Below are 16340 nucleotides of genomic sequence, written 5' to 3' on the forward strand. Positions count from 1 at the left end.
TCCCTTTTCTTCTGGGCCACACCTGATCTTCATGACTGTATATGAACAGTGAATCTGAAGCAGGGACATTTTCTTCTCAGCTAGGAAAACAAGGCCACCTCAAAGACCCTGTCTCTGTGTGAATTAGTAAAAGGCATCACACCTAGGCAGACGTGGCCCTCTGGCTCTCAGTTTGGCAAGCAGAGGGAGCTAAATTCTGGCCCCGACTCATGCTGGGCCAGTCCTTTTGTGCAGTGCATGGAATGAGCAACTGTACACACTGACCCTAAGGAAAGCCTGGGGTGTACTCTCCTCACCCAGATGAGAAAGTTGCCTCTGTTTTGGGCTTCCTGTTCTTGCTGTCTTAAAGTCTTAGCCTCTGAATCAGTTGTGTTCCCTTTTCCCCATCCTTTGTACATTTCACCAGTGTCTGGGAGGGTAGATTATTTATTTCACCGTCTATGACTGCAGGGTACCAATTTTCTGTTGCAGATAGAGATGCAGTTGGTATACACACAGGAGGATGAATTCTGCGCAAATTCAGCAAAGGGCTATTAATAGTTACACGGTGTGGATTTGAAAATCCCTCAAAGCCCTTTGTCCCTCAGGGTCTCTCATTTCCTTAAATTCCTTCATTAGAAGTGACTTCGGGCTTCTCTAATGCTGAGTTGACCCCGAAAAGTGTTTGCCCTTATGTTTCCACACTCATTTTTTAAATTAGAAAAAGAGGAAAAGAGGAAATTAGACACCATGGTAGACAAAGAAAAGGAGGGAAAAACGTGTAGGGAAACCTGCAATTTTCTGAAAGTTTCTGTAAAATGTATTTCAGCTTTAGGGACTCATGTAAGCCCAAATGACCAAATGCCCAAATGCCCAGGAACTGAATGACTTTCCCTTCATCTTCATAGAGGGAGATGGACCAAGGGGCAGAGTCTTAGATAAGCAGGAGGCAGGACTTCACCTAAACTTGACCTCTGGAGAGCACTTACCAGATGTTAACACTTGACTTTCCTCTTTGGGATGGGATGCTGTCAGGGTGAGAGAAAGCCCTGTTGCATTTTTGACTGTCCAGGGAAAGGGGAGATTAGCCGAACATCTTCTTCCAGTGGTTCCTGGTCAAAGTCTATGAATTCTAGAACCACTGATGCTGCCCTTCTCGTCCTATTCTATTCTGCTTTCCACTTGCTCTCAGCTGCTGTCTCCACGTTCCCCTACACCATCCTTCTTGCTCCATCTTCTTTTCATGAGTCATCTCTGTGGAAAGAGGAACCAGAGGGAACAAAAGAACACAAGAGAATATTTCATCACCAGATCAGAAACTACTTTTAAACAAGAATTAATCCTCACAACTTCCCCATGAGGTGAGGAAGCTTATTACTACCTTTGACATCCTGGGAGATGTCTGCAGAGGGATGCCTTTCTTCCAGGCATCCTGGCAAGGGCAAAGCATGGGCTTCCTGCTTCTCTCATCATTGGGGGACACTCACTAGCTTGCCCTTTCTCCATTTCTCCTCCAATGGAGCTCCTTTGAGGAAGGAAATTGGCCCCTTGTGTCCAGTGGTTGGAACTAGACAGGATCACATGGGAGAGGAAACCCCAAACCTTCTCTCCTTTCCACTGGAAAAAGACCTAACTTGCAACAAGAGGTCCTGCCACTGTCACTTATTATGACCAAGTACTCATGCTCTCTGAGCTTCATGTTCCTCATCTGTAAAGTGGAAATCGTAGATGCTGCTGGGATACACACAAGAGGAAGAATTTTCAACAAATTTAGTGAAGGGCTAGCTAGAGATACAGTGTGTGGACCTGAAAAGCTTTCAAAAGCCCACTCTTGTCCCCAAGAGTCTTCCCAAGGTTTACTTCTTGGGTTGTTCTGAGGATTAAAAGAAACAATATACATGTAAGAGTCAAGCAGAGGCTTAGTGCATGCTAGATGCCCAACTAAGAGTCATCGAAAAGAAAAAAGGAGTGTGAAAAAGATCTCAGAAGTAAGACCAAGAAAGCCTTTTTCTAGACACGTAGAGACAATTACTTACGAAAAATATTTTTATTGGAAGGGAACATCCTTATGTTCAGATACCTTCTTCTCCTTTTCTTCCCTGTGATGAAAATCCTTTTAGCCTATGGCCTCCTTCCACCCCTCAATTTTAAGGAGGTATCCCAGGAGGAATGAATGGTAGCAGAAGCACTGCTGAGGGGAGAGAGGAAAGATACAAAGGATTAGATAAGGACAGGAACACAGAGAAACAGAACACAGAGAAGGGAAGTGGAGGGACAGAGTGGGACATTCGATGAAATCTATTCACTTCTCACAGTACTGCCTTGGGCTGGCCCCACAGAGAAGAGTGAGGATGGACAGGGGCAGTGGATAAGCAGGGCCATCACAGCTGGACTTTACATCAGTTCTGTAGACATCAAGATATTCATTATGTGGCAAACCTTTATAATGAGATCTAGTTAAATGAGTTAGGATTAATGAGTTTGGCTCCAAGCATAGAAAAACAAGGAAAGAGTAGTTTAAATGAGTAACGGCTTTATTTGTCCCATGTCACAGAAATCCACAGGTTGGTGCTCCAGGACTAGAGTGATGGTTCCAGGAAGTTTTCAAGGTCCCACCCCCTTTCCAACTTTCTGCCATGCCAACCTTGATGTTAGGCCATTTACACTTAAGATGGTTGTTGCTATAACTGGACAAAACTATAATTTGAAAAGATACATGCTCCCCTATGTTCACAGCAGCGCTATTTACAATAGTCAAGACATGGAAACAACCTAAATGTTCATCAACAGATGAATGGATAAAGAAGACATGGTAAAACGACCCAGCAATCCCACTACTGTGCATGTGCCCTGAGAAAACCATAATTCAAAAAGAGTCATGTACCACAATGTTCATTGCAGCACTATTTACAATAGCCAGGACATGGAAGCAACCTAAGTGTCCACTGACAGATGAATGGATGAAGAAGATGTGGCACATATATACAATGGAATATTAATTACTCAGCCATAAAAAGAAACAAAATTGAGTTATTTGTAGTGAGGTGGATGGACTTAGAGTCTGTCACACAGAGTGAAGTAAGTCAGAAAGAGAAAAACAAATACCGTATGCTAACACTTATATATGGAATCTAAAAAAAAATGGTTCTGAAGAACCTAGGGACAGGACAGGAACAAAGATGCAGATGTAGAGAATGGACTTCAGGACATGGAGAGGAGGAAGGGTAAGCTGGGATGAAGTGAGAGAATGGCATGGACATATATACACTACCAAATGTAAAATAGGTAGTTAGTGGGAAGCAGCAGCATAGCACAGGGAGATCAGCTCCATGCTTTGTGACCACCTAGAGGGATGGGATAGAGAGGGTGGGAGGGAGACGGAAGAGGGAGGGGATATGGGGATATATGTATACATATAGCTGATTCACTTTGTTATACAACAGAAACTAACACAACATTTTAAAGCAATTATACCCCAATAAAGATGTTAAAAAACAAAAAAGAAATAGAGGGATTGGGTTTCTCAGACAGAAGTGAATCATATTTGTAAGTTATGGTGAAATTAAATGAGTGATTGAAAATGTAAGAAAGCTCGATAGAGGCAAAAGAAGTGATACTTAATGGAGCATGGTTCCAGAGGAGATGAGAAAGCTTGGAATTAAAAGCACAAATGTTCGACATATACACACTACTCTATATATAATAGATAACTAATAAGGACCTACTGTAGAGCACAGAGAACTCTTCTCAATACTCTGTAATGACCTATATGGGAAAAGAATCTAAAAAAAAAGTGGATATATGTATATGTATAACCGATTCAATTTGCTGTACAGCAGAAACTAACAAAACATTGAAAATCAACTATAGTCCAATAAAAATTTTTTAAAAAGAATAATTAATAAACTAAAAAGAATATGTATATATAGTACTAGATAAAAAGTCAACATGATTTTTTATAATTAAACAGTATATTTTAAAATTAAATGTTCCTGAAATAAAGATCTTGTTTTGCAGATTCAAAGGAAAAAAAAAAAAAGAAGATGTGGTACATATATACAATGGAATATTACTCAGCCATAAAAAAGAATGAAATAGTGTCATTTGTAGCAATGTGGTTGGACCTAGAGATGATCATACTAAGTGAAGTAAGTCAGAAAGAGAAAGACAAATACCATATGATATCACTTATATGTGGAATCTAAAATATGACACAGATGAACTTATGTACAAAACAGAAACAGACTCACAGACATAGAGAACAGACTTGTGGTTGCCAAGGGGGGGATGAGGGAGGGATGGATTGGGAGTTTGGGATTAGCAGATGCAAACTATTATTTATATGTATAACTGAATCACTTTGCTGTACACCAGAAACTAACACACATTGTAAATTAACTATACTTCAATAAAAATAAACTTAAAAAAAAGATGGTTGCTACCCATGCAGGTATTATGTACATACCACAGGCAGAAGAAGAGCAAAAGGGGCAAATAGGAAATTGGATTCTATATCAAAAAGGAAAAAAAAATTGTCCCTCAGCTCTCCTCTTATTGGCTAGAATTGTGTCACATGGCCACCCCTACCTGCAAGGGAGTCTGGGAAAGAGAGTTTTGTGGCAAGTGCAATGTAAACTCCATCTGTGTTCATGCATCTTCAGTAAAAGCCTCATTGCTCTCTTTAGAGCTGCACTGTCCAGTATGGCAGTCAATAGGCATATGTGGCTCTATAAATACATATTGATTAAAATTGAATAGAATTACAAATCCATTTCCTCGGTAGCACTAGCCTCATGTGGCTTGTGGCTACCATATTGGACAGTACAGATATAGAGCATTTCTATTATCTCAGAAAGTTTTGCTGTGCGACTGTAGATAAACATGAGGAGTTGCAGAATGTTGCATAAGAGTTGCAGAAGCAGAAAACAGACTGCATAAAAAAACAGCTGATATTCTTTGAGATGACCAAAGCTCTAACATGGAAGGTGTTAGAAGAGGGAGCCTGTGGGAACTGGATAGGGACGGGATTCCAGGATATTTGTCATCAGTTGGCAGTAGAAGCATCGCTTCTAAAATCTGTATGCAATAATGCTCTGGTTCTGGCCTTCCTCAAAAATATCTGAGGTTGCTTAGAGTCAAGTTTCATCCCTTTTCTCACATTATAGATGGGCGGGGAGCATCTCCCTTCTCTAAAACAATCATGATGAATATATTTTGGATTTAATTTTCCCTACAACTTGCTCACTCCAGTCTTTAGAAGCACCCGGAAGCTGAGGGGTGGAGACATGGTTTGATTCCCAAGAATTCAGCAGCATTATTTGTCTAAGCATTAAGGGGAATTATTCAGCTAAGTCCTGACGACTTGAGAGCAAGTTTACCTCTGAGAGTGCTTTTCCCTTTCCTTCAGCACTTCAGCCTCATCATTACTTGTACTGTATCTTGTGTTGAATCACACAAGATGCCCATCTGTCCAAGGGCTTATTCTGTTGGCTCACTCTGAATGGCTTGAATTTTAACTTTACTTTGAACTTACTGGCTTATCTCCTCCTGCTTTTCCTGGACCACATGCACAATTTAATCGCAAGTCAATTTCTCTCATAGATACTCTGAACCAAAATAATGCTATGAAAGCCACGGGACATTTATTTTCCTCTCCTGGTTCTTTTCATAATGGCAGCCTATTTCCCATCTGTGAATCAGTGGCTCTGGCTCTACTGGGAGGAAAGCTCTCTTGATGAATGCTGTGTATGGTACCACAGCTGAAAGTTTTCCTCTTCCAGCTCTCGTTGAAATTAATTACACTTATTGCCTCCCTTCTCATTTGTCTTCATGTCTAGAAAAGTGATCGAAAGTTCTGATCTTTCTTTTGTGGTTCCACGGCAGTTGCAGTTACCAGTAATGAAAGACGCAGTATCCATTGTAGCCATGTGGTCGAAATTGGAGTGTGGACCCAGGGAACAGAGACCGTCTGCTTCCGCGTGATGTTTCTGTAACTCCCTCTCTGCTATGGGGGCCCAGTTGGCACCCAAAAAGTAATAAATAATAATGATAAGTAGTCTCGGCTTTTGCTTTCCAGAATGGTGCCTTGCTTTTTCTAATTTTGTAAAATGGCTTCCTGATGAAGTGGAATGTCCATGTCACTATCACAGAAAATATGGATCGGTTTTCAATGAAATATTAATGGTTATCAACTCACTGGGTTTTTCCTTTATGAGGACCGAAATGAAGAAAGGAGCTGAATTTCTTGATAATGAGTTAAAATATGATTGCTTCAGTGTTAACTCGGGCTGATCCAAGCTTTTCTTTTCTTCTTTTTTTTAACCCTCTTGCTCTACTTCATCCCATCTCTCTTCTGACTGCCCTGCCCCCATTTTCAGTATTTTCATTCTTCAGTAGAAAATAAGGGCATCATTTTGACAGCTGGGGTTTGTGGGGTTCTAGAATAAACCAGAAATAAGTCTTGCCTCCATCCCATGCCAGTTTTCTTTCATTAACCTTGGGAACACTACTTATCTGTAAAATGTACTTATCTGTAAAATGGGACTAATAATACTAATAATGCTTACATCATAAGTCTGGGGTGAGGATTAATGAAACAGTTTTTGGGGAAGAGTACAGACTGTGAGAAACATTAATTTTCATTACTTGGTTGGAGGAGAGCAGCGAGAAAGGAGGTAAAATCCAAATTTGCTCAAATAAGCCTCTTGGGCGAGTGATGTGGTGGAGACACTTGTCACAAGGAGTGGCAGTAATGAGATTTGGGGATTATCTGTGGGTTTCTGCTTCCTGGCCTCTTCTGGTTTCCTGATACCGTTTGAGAGTTTGTTCTGCTGACTCTGGACACGCTCTGGAGTTTTCTGCTCCACCTTTGCTGACTCTGTCAGGATTAGCAAGACTGCAAGAGTCACTCAGGCCTGAATGGCTGGATCCAGGCAGGAAGGACCCACTAGAAGAGGACTTGCCTCTGAGTTTTGGAAGGAGTGGGTGTTGGCTCCGCCAGGGGTACAGACTCTGGGGCTCCCGTGTGCTGTGCTTTCTTCCCTGGGCAACTGCCACCTGCTGCCACCAGCACTGCTTCCCCTTCCTTAAGCATCTGTAGCCTTATCTGGAGACCCACAGAGGGCTGAGGTGAGATGGAGCGATAAGCAGGAAGTGCAGTGGAATTTTATTCCTGGAAAAAAAAAAGGGACCTTGGCATGAGCAGAATAGAGGGTTCAGGATGTTAATCACTGTTCTTTTTATCAGACAGCTTTATTAAGATCAATGTTTTTTGTTGCCAAATTAGAGTGGACCTAGAGCGAACTTCCCAGCAGTTATTAACACAAGTTCACATTTGCTGGAAGGATTGGGTACCTCCACGTGCTCAGCCATAGCTGGAAGTTACACAATATCTGTATCATTTTTCACAGCTTTGTCATTAGCTGGTAATGATTTGATTATTTTGCAGATGAATCACAGTATAAATCTCTTTCACAAACACTACCTCCAAGTATTAATCAAAACCATTAAGGCAAAGCAGTCGGTGCAAATTAAAAAATTTGCATGTCTAAATTAAAAATTACAGTAATACATCATAAATAAATCTTTTAAATTCTCTATGGCCTCTGTGCACATCTTTTCTTTGGTGTGTGTATTCTGTAATGAGCCCACAGATACCAAGATTTTCTCTCTCTCTCTCTCTCTCTCTCTCTCTCTATATATATATATATATATATATACACACATATAAATATAATCTAATTTTAAAGGGAGAATTCAGGTCCTTAAATGGAACCTGGTATTAGAAACCGAAAGGGGGGAAAGGAGACAGGTTTTTTCTTTTTCCCATTTATTCTATTTTTTTCCCAACAGAATATTCAAAGACGGCACAAAAAAGAACAGAATGGAAGCTATTGCAGATCATTTGCAGCTTCTTCCATTGTTGCAAAGTAAATATTTGTAAAAGGTGATGCTTCTTTTTCAAATAACTTTGAACTCTGAGGAAAATTACCAAGTTGTGTTTTAGGTAATATTTCATTTGGGGACTATTAACGTATTACTTGCAGTATGCGAGGAAATTAGAGGGCTTTGAGTGATGAAAGCCACCTTTGGCATTAAAAAACTATTATTATTCCCTTGAAACGCTGAAACAAATTAAAACAGGAAAATGAAACTTTCAAGTGCCCTGGATTTGAAAAGGCATTTTTCCCCCTTTCATTTGTCAAAAAAAAATTTTTTTAAATGACTTGTTTCACTGGAAACCTGGAAGAGATCATTTATAAGGCAGAAAGTATATTTTTCAAAATGCCTTTGCTGAATAGTTTAGGGGGTGATAGTGCCATGTGTGTGAGCTTCTACCCTGTGCCATGTGTAAGCAGATCTCTGGTGAGCGGGTTACAGACCAGTGTATATGAAAGATCCATCTCAACTCCACGTAACACAATGGCAGCAGCAGTTAGAAAGCACTTTGGTTCTGCTCAGGATTTAACCCAATTAACCTATCTGTAACCTATTAACCTAATTAAATAGAAGAGCTTCTCTGTGAGGAAGGTATACATACAGGACTCTCCCCATTCGGGGGTAGAGGTTGGGAAGGAAGGCATAGTTTAGGGAATAATTGTAATTTGAAGTCAAATTTTTTTTTTTGTAATAGAACTGGAACATCAAAACACATTTCCAAGGTGCTCGGTGTTTCCCTATCAGGAAGCCATGGATTTAACTAGCAGGTTACCTTTATACTTACTTACGTCCCTGCCTTGTGGAAATTTTGCCTTAAATTATTTCTTACAGATATGGAGAGCTTTGGTAAGAGTTCAAAGACAATCCTTTTATTGTTTTCCTTCATTTAACTCAATTCTGTGCAATTGTTTTAACACCATTGACTAAGCTTCACGTTCATTAGAAGTTGGGATTTCTCTCTGGCCCCTTGCTAGCTCATGCGACCTCAGTGAATTGCTTCATCTATCTGGGTCACAATTTACTCATCTGTGTAAAATGAGTGGGTTGGATGAGATGGGCTCATAAAGGTTTTTCCCAGATCTAAATATTTTGTGATTTTATATCATTACTTGTCCTTCTGCCTCCTCTCTCTTTTTTTTTTTTAATATTTATTTATTTATTTATGGCTGTGTTGGGTCTTCGTTTCTGTGCGAGGGCTTTTTCTAGTTGCTGCAAGAGGGGGCCACTCTTCATCGCGGTGCGCGGGCCTCTTATTATCGCGGCCTCTCTTTGTTGCGGAGCACAGGCTCCAGACGCACAGGCTCAGTAATTGTGGCTCACGGGCCTAGTTGCTCCGCGGCATGTGGGATCCTCCCAGACCAGGGCTCGAACCCGTGTCCCCTGCATTGGTAGGCAGATTCTCAACCACTGCCCCACCAGAGAAGCCCCCCTCCTCCTCTCTTTTTGATTCCATTTACCAATAAATATTTCTTGAATGACTTTGGCTAGAACTGTGCTGTCCAATATGGTAGCCATGTGTCTATTTAAATTTAAGTTAACTAAAATAGAATGAAAAATGTAGTTCCTAGGGGGAGAGGGGAGGGGAGGAATGGGGTGTGGGATTAGCAGATGCAAACTATTATATATAGAATGGATAAACAACAAGGTCCTACTGTATAGCACAGAGAACTATATTCAATATCCCGTGATAAACCATAATGGAAAAGAAAATAAAAAAGAATGTATATACATGTATTACTGAATCACTTTGCTGTGCAGCAGAAATTAACACATTGTAAATCAACTATACTTCAATAAAATAAATTTTAATAAATTGCAGTTCCTCATTCATACTAAGCCACGTAGAAGTGATCAGTAGCCAGAGGTGGCTGATGCCTACCTGATCAAACAGCACAGGGTAAAACATTTCCATCACTGCAGAAAGTTCTATGTGCAAGGACCTGCAACTGAGTTCTTTTCTTTGACTCTTACATTCACTCGATTGTGTAGAAGCCAGTCTTTTACTTATGCATGATGATAAGAGAAGTCAAACTCTTATGAACATTCATCTTTATTCAGTTTAACTTTGCTGATATTTATAGCAACCATAATACATTTAGTTAGATTACTCAGCCACTTACCAGCTGGATGATCATGTGCAAATTGTTCAGCCCTTCTGAGCCTCAGTTTCCTCATCTGTAAAGTGGGTGTAATATTACCTATTCTGCATGATGGTTTATGTAAAGCATCTGGCATGGTGCTGGACAATAGTAACTGCCTAATTCCTAATATTAGTGAACATTCTTTCTGTGAAATAACAGAGTCCATCATCAGACTGCTGAGGAATTTTTATTTGCTAAAAAATATTGGGTGAGAATGAGACTTTGTAGACGATAGCATAAATACAAGTATTTTGCTTCTGAAAAAAATGTTCAGTTGGAAAATTAAACAGAAGGATGGCAAAAATTCTGTATATATAATAAGTCATATATCTACTGGGCTAGAGGGAACTGGACTTATAAATAAAGAGGAGTGGTCCATTTAGTTTTACTCTCTAGAGTTTTGGATGTGTCCTTCCCTCCCTCCCACATTAGATACTTTACCTGACTGGGAACAGAGTATATTGAGGGCTGCTGGTAGTTTACACTGTCTTCTGTGAGGGTAGCTTTCTAGAAGATCCTCACTGTGTAAGTAGAGAAAGTCTCTCCATGCACCTTCTCTGAAGGGTGTGGCAGGTCAAAGCACTGATATTTTGGTCTCATGCAAAATTGTAGCTTTTCTGCTTTGAGAGAATGAGATCAGGAAAGGCACCATAGAAGCAGTGGTCTCTCCCATTTACTGAGGACCAGGAATAAAGATGGGTGTGGGATGGATACTCTAGGTTCTTTTTTGAATGTGTTGACATCCATCATGGATGCGTTCTCTGCTCTCACAACCCCTTATATGTATGTCTCTCATTCTCTTGCTAGAGGGTAAGGGATGGCATTATCTGTAATTTCAATATTGTAACAAACATTTAGGTGAATGGATGGCTCAAATGCTGAACATTTTGCAAAGGAAGGGATTTATGTTTCAAACTCTTTCATTGTTAATGGCGGTGGCATGATTTTGTAAGCTTGGAATACCTCTTGACTTGGGCTTCCCGTTTTGTTTTCTGCAAACATAGCTTCCTCCACCTTTTATAATATTTATCATGATAATCCAACCACACAGATAACCTCTGTTGACACTTTAAACATTTATAATAGGAGCACATGAACATATTTAGAAAATTCAAACAAGGCAAAAAGGTACAAAACAGAGAGTAAATACACACACACACCCCGCCCCCACTCCTCTACCCAATCCCTCTAACAAAAACAAACACTGGTCATGGTTTCTGATGTGATCTTAAAAACCCATACTTACATAATACCTACAAGTTGCCTCTTAACAATGTATAGAATAAAAACCATAATGTACACAGTGTTCTGACCCTGCTTTTATTTTTTGGCCTTAATGATATATCTTTGAGGTTTTTCCATATCAGAACATACAAAACTACCACAGTTTTTATTTTATGGGCTGCACATAATTCCACTGTATGGATATCCCATTCCATAAAATATTTAATCCTTCTGTAATTGACAGACAGTTAGGTTGTTTCCAGGTTTCTTTTTTGCTATGACAGGCACTTGTATATAGATTTGCTTTTGCAAAATTAAGCTGATTTCTAGCTCTGTAATTGTCAGGTCAAAAACAACACATAGTTTCATTTGAATAGCTATTGCCTAATGGCCAGCTAAAAAGTTTTAATCTGTTAATACATCTATAGTCAGTGTTAAGAATGACACTGCTTCCCTGTAGGCTAATTAATATCAGTCATTCTTACACTTTAATATTAGCTTATTGTTAGATTGATTTTTTTTTTGTTTTGATTAACATTTCTTTCATTATGAGCATGATAAGGATTTTGGGGTTATTTTTATTGATTATTGCCATTTGTATACTTTCCCCTATAAGCTGGCTATGCAGCTATCTTTTCTCATTTTGGGAAGGTTCATCCTTTCCTCATTGTTGGTTCAAGTACTTTCTAAATTGACCAAATTAGCCCATTGTCTGTGTTTTGTAAATATGTTTTTTGTCCAATTTATGCTTTGGTTCTGGACTTCAGTTAGGTACCTGCCCCCCGCCCCACCCTCCCTCCCCCCCGCTCATATTGGAGTTTCCACTCTATGTAACCAATTTCCAATTATTTCCTTTACTGCTTCTGGGAGGTTTGAACTTACAATCTTCCTAAAGCAGAAAGGAATGATTTGTAAAATATTTTGCCCCAGTGCAATTATTAAGAGTGCCTCCTTTCACTCCCAAGAATGTCCTAGTTTGAGTGATAAATTATATGGTCATTGTCAGCTTGGTCCTTCCCCACCTCCACTTTAATCAGACCAGCTCCTCTTCGACTTATTTGAAATATTTGGGTGCAGCATAAGATTTAATTTAAGCAATGCTTTTTGAGGCAAAAAAAAAGATGGAAACTCACTGATATAAGGTCTTAATTTATATGTTCATCAGGCTTTATTGAAACATATCAACTCAAAATCTTGTTCTAGACAGTATGAGCTTATAATCTATTAGGAAAGGCATGACAACCACTACAGTAAAAAGAAAACTGTGTTTAAATAATTTCTTGATTGTTCCTCCTTTGTTTCTGCATTCCCTTACTTCCCTGATTAGCAACTATTTGAATCTGCTCTTTGGTATTCAGGAATGTCTAGGAGGCTGAAGCCTTTTTCCTGCAAATAAGAAACAGGGCACACAGACAGACTTTGTACCCAGGAGGGCCCCACAGACTCCTGCTCAGTTTTAATCCCCCCTTTTCTTTGATACTCCTCAATCTTGAGGAGAACAGGTGTTGGACAAAAAAGGGAATAATATTTTGGATAGAGAATTTAATCATACACTCAGCAGAGGAACTCAGTTTTAAGGGGACTTGGTTTCAACCTCCCCGCTTTTCTTTCAATCTTTCCCAAATCTTTCAGGGAATGGGCAATGGCCACTCTGGCTACTTCCTGCTGAAACAGGGCATCGTCTTACCTCAATTTGGGGAATGGAAATATTCCTAAATTCCAAGTCTTGGATACGAGTCTTATATGATTAAGATCTCAATCCCTGAGGAATTTGGAACAAGCCTGAAACCCAGTCTGGACCTGGCGCTTTAGGGAGATTCTCAGCTTAAAGGCATTTTAGTGAATTTATAAATGCAACTCTTCCTTTTATATGAGCACCAACTCATGAGAGGGCCTCTTCCAGTGCAAAGTCAAAGTAAGGGAATAAAAGACTTGTTTAACAAAATAATCATAGAAGATCTTTTTTTTCCCCATGAGGATAACACAGATCGGCAATCAGCTTTTTCCAACAGAGAACAAGTGAAAGAATGAGAGGCAATACTACTTGGTAGTTCTTAAATGTGGCCGATATAAAAGATTTGATTGAATGATGAAGAATTGGTTGGGTAATAAGAAATACTGAGTCTTGGGTGTAACTGTTTTAAAGAGTCTTGTTCAGTGCTGTCCATTGTGTTACGTATCAAAACTCTCATGGTCAGCTTCAGATATTTTTCTGTCTCCTGATAACCAAGACAAATCATGATCATTGTGAAAAAATTAGAAAGAAGTACAGAAAAGTGGGAATGAGTACAAACTAATTTGTTTTGTTCTTAAAAACTTCTTATAAACAATTTTTTCCACATCATTGCCAATATTTATTTATTTATTTAATAATAATCCTAACAGGTGTAAATCTCCTTGTGGGTTTTTAAAAATTTTAAATTTTATATTGGAGTATAGTTAATTAACAATGTTGTGTTAGTTTCAGGTGTACAGCAAAGTGATTCAGTTATACATGTACACGTATCCATTGTTTTTCAACTTATTTTCCCATTTAGGTTATTACAGAATATTGAGCAGTTTCCTTGCTATACAGTAGGTCTTTTTTGGTTACGTATTTTAAATACAGCAGTGTGGACATGTCAATCCCAAACTCCCAATTGATCCCTCCCCCGCTTCCCCTCTGGTAACCATAAATTCTTTCTCTAAATCTGTAAGTTTGTTTCTGTTTTGTAAATAAATTCGTTTGTATCATTTTTTTAAAGACTCTGCATATAAGCGACATCATATGATATTTTTCTTGATCTTTCTGACTTACTTCACTTAGTATGATCATCTCTAGGTCCATCCATGTTGCTGCAAATGGCATTATTTCATTCTTTTTAAAGGCTGAGTAATATCCTATTGTATAAATATACCACATCTTCTTTATCTGGTCCTCTGTTGATGGATATTTAAGTTGCTTCCGTGTCTTGGCTATTGTAGACAGCACTGCAATGAACATTGGGGTGCATGTATCCTTTCAAACCATGTTTTTCTCTAGATATATGCCCAGGAATGGGATTGCTGGATCATATGTATTCTATTTTTAGCTTTTTGAGTAACCTCCGTACTGTTCTCCATAGTGGCTGTACCAACTTACATTCCCACCACAGTGTAGGAGGGTTCCCTTTTCTCCACACCCTCTCCAATATTTATTGTTTGTAGATTTTTTAATGATGGCCATTCTGACCGGTGTGAGGTGATATCTCATTGTAGTTTTGATTTGCACTTCTCTAAACAATTGTTGATGGCTACGGAATATTCTTTTTCTGTGGCTGCAGTGTAATTAATTTAACCAACCACTTTTTGTTGAATAGGTGAGCATGTTCTTTTATTTTATATTTCATTTTTTTCTTTCAATTATAAACAAAACCAGGATGAACATCTTTGCACCTAAATCTTTCTTTGTATTGCCAGTCAATTAGGAGAGATTCCTACCAGAGAAATTGTGAAGTAAAAGAGTGAACTTTTCTAACGCTTTTACATCTGGAAGGCAATTCTGGTAGAAAGTTGTTAATTCCTGTTGCTGGAACTGGGATGATGCCTCTCACTGCAGTCCCATTGTGCAAAGATCCTGGCACCAAAGAGGAGGAAACATAGTCAAACCAATTTGGTGGTTTGAAAAAAAGCAAACAGTGCCCATGTGACAAGGAAGGGAACAGCTGTTTGTTCCAATTTTAAAAATACTTGTCCCTGTGAAAAGGGATTTCTTTTTTTTTTTGTTTATTTTTATTGGGGTATAATTGATTTACAATACTGTGCCAGTTTCAGGTGTACAGCAAAGTGACTCTGCCATACAAATACATATATCCATTCTTTTCCAGATTCCCTTCCCATATAGGCAATTACAGAGTATTGAGTAGACGTCCATGTGCTATATGCTAGGTCCTTATTAGTTATCTATCTTATATATAGTAATGAGTATATGTCAATCTCAATCTTCCAATTTTGCCACAGCTCACCCAGGGGATTTCTTTTTTATCTTGTCTATTGTAAATCTTCATCATGGGGTACAAACCAGACATTTTAAAATTATGCCTTTTGACCTTTTGTTTGCACACTGCGTGGATAATGTCTGCTTTCCTGGTGTTGGTTCTGGGTGAGCAAGGGTAAAATGTCATTCAAGTTTATGCTTCCAAGTCAATCTTGAGAACCCCTATCTGCTGTCTCTGTGGTTTGCCCTCGATTTACTTTCTACTTTCCCCAACTCTCTGGAGGAAAATTTGGCCACATTCTCTGTAGTCTTCAGAGAAATGAGAAGAATCCGTAACAATTCTCAGCACTTTATACAGCGTGGCATGTTAAACACATGTGTAGTTTTAAGGGTGAGCCAGGACTTACAGAGGTAAGTAAGCTTTGTATTTAAACAGGAATAAATGACTGAGTCACTTGGGATGCAAACCTGTTTGGCAATTCTCAAGAAGGGGCAGATTACTTTTGACAGGTCTAAACAGCCCCGGTAGATAGGATCATTTAACTATATTTAACTAACACTGACAAAGGAATGCTTGATTAATGTCTCCCACCCAAATATCCAGGGACTGGCAGGTCACCTTTTCAAACCAAGAGGCAGTTGAAGCTACTTCAGAATTCTCCTTCTTATGCATGATTGTCACGTGCTTGGAAAGGTCTGATGAGGACACGCTCCACCAAGATCTCCGTTGTCCTCGGCTTTCTGGAGTGGGGTGGGATGCTTTCCTAAAATGTGGGTGGGCATTTGGAGGGTCCATTTAGTAGAACACATGCCTATGCTGGGCTAGTATTATGTTCATGATTGATTTATTTATGATTTGAAAGTAAAATAAATAAATAAACATCAAAACAACCCCTCCCTCCAAAAGCATGAGGTGTTGGAAATTAACACCTGTTAATTTGCACTGTTTGTGCCATACATGAACTGTGTTTATGTCCAACTGTTTGGGGTGGTGCCACTTGTGCTTGTTATCTCTTCAACCATCTATGAGTTTCTCACTTTTGAGACTGAAAATAAAGTGTATTTTTACACCTTACCACTAGGATTTGAGGAGGACCTCCTCC

The sequence above is a fragment of the Balaenoptera borealis genome (genome assembly GCF_965194805.1).
Source record: "Balaenoptera borealis genome assembly, chromosome: 5".
Taxonomy (NCBI): Eukaryota; Metazoa; Chordata; class Mammalia; order Artiodactyla; family Balaenopteridae; genus Balaenoptera; species Balaenoptera borealis.